Source organism: Thunnus albacares, chromosome 3, assembly GCF_914725855.1.
Source record: "Thunnus albacares chromosome 3, fThuAlb1.1, whole genome shotgun sequence".
NCBI lineage: Eukaryota > Metazoa > Chordata > Actinopteri > Scombriformes > Scombridae > Thunnus > Thunnus albacares.
The window spans coordinates 30,872,932-30,878,931 of record NC_058108.1 but is presented as its reverse complement, the minus strand read 5'-3'; the positions used below and the strand labels follow the sequence as shown (position 1 = coordinate 30,878,931).

At 38.3% G+C, this 6,000-nt stretch overlaps 2 non-coding genes across 2 annotated transcripts; both read left to right on the top strand.

Annotated features, from left to right (window-relative positions):
• The first annotated feature begins 2,441 nt into the window (after window positions 1-2,441).
• Window positions 2,442-2,513, top strand: trnac-gca. The gene has a single exon. It is a non-coding gene; the product is annotated as a tRNA-Cys (tRNA).
• Window positions 2,514-3,388: 875 nt separating this feature from the next.
• trnar-ccg lies at window positions 3,389-3,461 on the top strand. The gene has a single exon. It is a non-coding gene; the product is annotated as a tRNA-Arg (tRNA).
• Window positions 3,462-6,000: the final 2,539 nt, after the last annotated feature.

The window sequence follows — 6,000 nt, the reverse complement described above, 5'->3', positions numbered from 1 at the left end:
AACAACACACTGTCTGCCCATGACTTGTAAGCTACAGCGCAAGTTTGTTTACTTTGTCTCTAGTTGAGCTCAGCCTGCTACCTGCTGTCAATCAAACACAGTAATAAAAATTATTTATAATACAATACAATGATTTCATTTGGACCTTTTAATTAGTACGATAAAATACACTTCATATTAACTTGATATTTTGAAATAAAAGGCCGACCAGGTCAGTCCTTGCGTGCTGGTGTTTATCTTTCCACTGCCGTCAAAGGTGACCCATTAGGTTGCTTTTGTTCTATAAATTGAATTGCTTGTGTACAGTATCGATCTTGAACAATGTTTTCATTTGTCAGAGCTGACTGAGTTGTTGGATTTTATTAAAAAAAAACACCCTAAAAACCAGAATAAGGCAGAATAATATCCCTCCACTGGAGAGTCACAGCTGTCAGCTTTGGAGAGGGCTATTAACCTTCATCAGCCCACAGAAAATTAAGTGTGCAGGCTGTTTTTATCCAATCCATCTGTTGGCAATGTCAGTCTGTCCATGTTTGTCGAACTCTTTTGTCCTGAGTATTAAATCATGAATTGCCATGAAATTTGTTTAACACATTCTACCCAGAGAGTGTATCCTAATGCATTGGTGATCCTTTTTTCCAACAGGGCCGGAAAAAAAAAAACATGGACAGTTTACCAGTCTATTACACGGCTAAATGGATAGACAAAACCATTCACAAACACCTATGGGGAAATTTCCAATTCATGTCCACAGAGCATCAGTTGAGCATGTTAGTTGAAATTAATTGGGGTTTTGATGGTGGGATGCCTACAGAGCCCCTAAAGTCCCGAAAGGTGATTTTTTTTTAGATCCATATCTTGTGTGAACAAGTTATTGTCTTGTGAAAACAAGATAATGACTTGTTCCCACAAGATAATAACTTGTGCAGACAAGGCAACAAAAAAAACCCCATCACCTTTCAGGACTTTAGGGGCTCCGTAGATAACTAAGTTTAGTATTTGAAAATCTTCGTATTGATAGTGTCAGCAAAAGCTGGGCATTATAAAATTGGCAAAGATGAGATTTATTGCACTGCTGTTGTATTGGATTGTATTAAATTGTTTGTGGGTTCCTGAATAATTGGTAACTGTATGCTGTGTCTTTTCGGTTACATCTCTGCTGTGTTTCTATTCCTTTGTTTCTAAGAAAATCTTTAAGAAATTAACTTAAATTTTTGTGTGAAGCCACATTTGGCCCAAACACTTCACACCCAGGATCATGCTGTTGTAGTTTCTATTTGTTGCTGACAGAGGTCAGTAAAGGTCATAAGTTACTTGTAAAGACAAGATCCCCTGAATAATTTAGCAGTGAATGCAGCCACTTTCTCCCTAGTCTGTGGTCCTTGTCAAGAAAACAGCAGCTTCCCTGTGTTTTTCTTTTAGTTATGATGATAGATACACTGCATCTTAGCCTGCATCCATGGTATGTACTCAGTTGTTCCGTAACAGTGAAAAATTGGTTTGTTGATCCTATTGTGTGCGAGGACACTACTGCAAGGCCAGTATTCATGGTTCAGTGAGTGCAGTGAAGATGTTTTAATCTAGTAGCCCTGAAAACAGCAAGTAAACTACTGAATGTTGATTAAGTGGATTTCATGTTGCTGTAGACAAAGTTATTACCACACACACACACACACACACACACTCACACAAGTTTTGACTATAGCAACAGCATCATTGAGCAGGATTTATTTTGTGGTTTGGCCACGTTTATGAAGATGTATGAGATGTGTTAACGTCTAACAGTATAAGTTTCTGAACATGTCCAAGGTTGCAAGATATAAAAACCTCCACACATGCTCATTTATTGATCCAGTAAAAGTCAGCACTCTGTTCATGCATGCAATATCACAGAGCACGGGTGAATATTTTGTGTGAATGTTCAATTAAATAGATTATCGGTTGATCTGAATCCCCTGCCGCAACGCAGTGTTTTTGTGTACTTAAACCAGCTGTTCAAAGTTTAATATGGCTGTTTAGTTGTGCAATGTAAAATATGTCTCAGTGAGTGAGACCTACTTGGTCGATTTTTTGAGGTCAGAGAGGCTGTTTGGAGTTGCAGAATACTTTAATACTGTCTAAGGGCGTTTTCATATTTGACCTAGATACTTGAATCTCAACCCATGACTATTTCTTTGGAATAAAGGGTCATTATAATAGGTTTGTTCTTATTCTGAACTGAAGTTAATATTCAGTCATCCCCTTCCTGGCTGCTATGAATCACACAGAATATGGTTACACAAGCACGTTATACAGTTCTCTGGGTCTGAAGAGGACAGCTTGAATTAAATCAAGCATTTTTAGATAAAAATAAGACCCCTCTTTTTCTGGACAGCGACCAAATTCAGTGACAGCTTTCATGTGTCACCAAATGTAGCAAAATAGTGGATTTTGGAGAACAAGGGGGTATAGCTCAGTGGTAGAGCATTTGACTGCAGATCAAGAGGTCCCCAGTTCAATTCTGGGTGCCCCCTTCATTAGGGTGTTGTGGTTCAGTCCAAGGCATGAATAGTTCAAAATTGTCCTCAACAAGACATTGAACAATCTGTGTGTTACATTTAATTGCTTAACACAATAGCATCTGCAGTGTTGGTTTACATCAACAGCATTTGCCAGCTGCCAGAAAATTCAAAAGACAAAACAATAATCCTTGTTAAGAACTTTTGTCAATTACTGTATACAGTATTCTGCAGTTTAACCTGGAACAGATCACTCCAGGTTATGTCACAGACAGATGTCTGTGGTTGTACATTGAAAGGCAAAAGACAAAAAAGCTCAATTGTGAAAATGACTTAACTTACACATTAGTGAGGCATAAAATTCAAGCAACATCCACAGTTACACACGGTTCAGCGTCTTCGCTTTCTTCCTTTTGGAAAAACAATGACTCATGCAAAAACTGATACTGCTGCTGATCGTGTTGACATCCTTAGATGCTTGTTGAACACAAAGTTTGAATTAGAGCCAAGTTATGTTAGAAAAGACCTAGTACGTAAGATGTGTTGTCCGACCATGTTGAAAGAGGGGGTAAACGGGATAACAGTTTAAATATGGTGATAACGGTGCACACTTTTCAGCAATCTCTCCTGCAAGGCATTTCTGCTATAGTCTTTAGATAAGAAGTGACAGAAATAGTTACGTAATGAATGAATAAAAACTAAATCTTGCTTAGTTTTGTCCAAGTGGGTGTGAATGTTGGATTGTCACTTTCGGAATGTTGCAGAAATTGTGGGACACAGATCCTCGATACTGACGCCAGAAAGCTGTTGGAAAAGCAACATCATCATCAACTGATACCGTCTGTCAATCCCTATTTGTCTATTTTCCTATTTTATTCCTAGTTGTCAGTGGCCCAGTGGCCTAATGGATAAGGCATCAGCCTCCGGAGCTGGGGATTGTGGGTTCAAGTCCCACCTGGGTCGTCAAGTGGAAATATGTCTTAAGGAATAATTCCACATTTGAAGGAAATGTGGAATTATAAATTGAATTTGTCACAGTGATTTCCAGTTTCAAATGTAAAATAAATATCCTTTCTGAAGAAAGAACATATCGTTTACACCAAATTCAAGCTGACACCATAGAGTCACCGGATATTTATTTCACAAACAGCTGAGTGACCAGAGGAACGTGTCGACAGTCAACAGGGTTGGCCGCAGCTTGTTGTTTTTCCTCATAATCATCTCTGCTTTCCCTTATTTCCTTCCCAATATGAATTTCTTTCAAAAACAAAAGTTCTGCCAGCTTAAAATGGAAGAGAAGTTGTTTCCAGCCATTCAAAAGCTTCCAAGGTTGCCTCTACTTAAAAAAAAAAAAAAAAAAGATTACAGAAATAAACATCTCAAAAACAATAATTCTGTCCATTTTTGGGATTTTCTGCTTCATTATTGCTTCTTGATTTGTGACTGTAACTGTATCTAGCCATTATAAAACACATAGAACTTTGGGGAAATATGGCTTTTCTATTACACGTGTCATGAATCTCGCATCTTTGTTTGTTCATACAGCCTGTAAATGTAAATATTGTGGTCACTGTCTAGTAAAAATTTGACAAGCAATATACATTATGCTGTCCTGTTGGTTGGAATCAAATCAGCTCCATCTGTCTTCCTAACTGTTGTCATAGTCAAAGCAAAACATAAGAGCAGCAAGATGGCTGATGTCCATAATTTAATCAACATCCCACGCCAAGTCTGCTGGCCTCCTCCTTCTGGCTCTCTCCTCTGCACAAGTTTTGTAACCACTCTTCTACTTCAGACTGCATTCATTTATATGCCTTCCTGATAACTATACTGATTGATTGATCTGTATATATGGATGAATTGCTCAGTTGTCTTAATACATGAGTTCAAAGGAGCTTCAGGACACCTCCTTCACCTCAATCATCACCTCCTGTGCACCGTTACATGCTGTCAATCAATGACCTGAAAAGCCTAAACTCTGCAGTGTCTGAGTGGGAAACAACTCATTATGCAAAAAACTGCAGTTTCCTTTTACCTCCCAGGGAAATAACAATTATGATCTTGCATTGCTTATAATGACACATATTTTAAGACACGCATCATATTTTTAGAGGGTAAACACACACCAGAACCGTGTTTTTGAGACCTCTGGGGATATGTGTGTGATGTTATCTGAAAGGCTCAGAAAGGAAGTTTGGAGGTGGTTTTTTTTTTGTGTTTGTTTGTTACAACTTCAGCTCAGTGGCCCAGTTTGGAAGACTTCTCTAAACTAGCACCAACAACTGAAATTGAATCACAGTTAAAAACCACTTAAAACAGTTTTATTTTGTCCTGTGGCAATTTCCCGTCTGTCAGCCTCTCCGTATCTGTTTCCTAGTTCTACATTATGTTTTCTTTGGCCTAATGGATCAGGCATCGGCCTCTGCGGCTGGGGATTGTAGGTTCAAGTTCCCCCACTTGGTCATGTGGTATCATATGATATCTGTTGATGACAAAAAGTCACCTTGTGAATAGAAAAATCCCTGTTATGTAACCAAGTGCTATCTTACAATTTATCCATCGCTTTTCAGCTTAATTTCAAATTACTCGAAACAATGTGTGCAATTCTCAAAACCATACTGTAATTCATTCTCTCACAACAGTATATGCAGATTTTTGTTGTTTTTTACACAGAAATCGTATAGGTACAAATATCCTCAAATACATCTGGCCTTTCTGATGGTTTATATTACTCAAAATGTTCATTGTGTAAATCCTCACATGCTAAATATTACAACTGATATAACTCTTCAAACATAAAATGATTCAAATGTTTCTGTAATCTGGAAATGTCATAAAAAGAATGATAACGGAGTAATTCAACTGCAGTAGTAACATATTAATTCTCAGATTTTACTGCATTGCTTAGTTTGAGTTGGTTGATTGTTGAGGTGGAGCTATTCCTGAACTCTTAGTGGTGTATGTGTAAAACAGAGCTTCTGGCTTTACTATTGCACACTGTATTGCTGGCTGATGTCTTAGATGCTGTAAAGAGCAGCCAGCCAGTCACAATCTCAGCTATAGCTAACATTACAGCCACAGCAATAACCATTTAGCTACACCAATAGCCATTATCCATAGGAATTGTGGAATACTTTAATACTGTTTTAGGGTGTTTTCACACAATCTCAACCCAGGACTGTTTCTTTAGAAGAAGGGGTCATTATGAGAGGTTTTGCTATAATTCATACTGAACACGGTTACACATTCAAACAAGCATGCTACACAGCTCTCAGGGTCTGAAGCAGACAGCTTAAATCATGTCCAGCCACAGTAGCTCACATTTCACCAAATGTACAAAAATAGTGGGCCTTGTGTTCAGAGAACAAGGGGGTATAGTGCAGTTTTAGAGCATTTGACTGCAAATCAAGAGGTCAGAGTTCAGTTCTGGGTGCCCCTTGCATTAGGTCAGTCTAAGGCTTGAACAGTCTGTGTGGTAAATTGTCCTCGACAAGATGTTGAA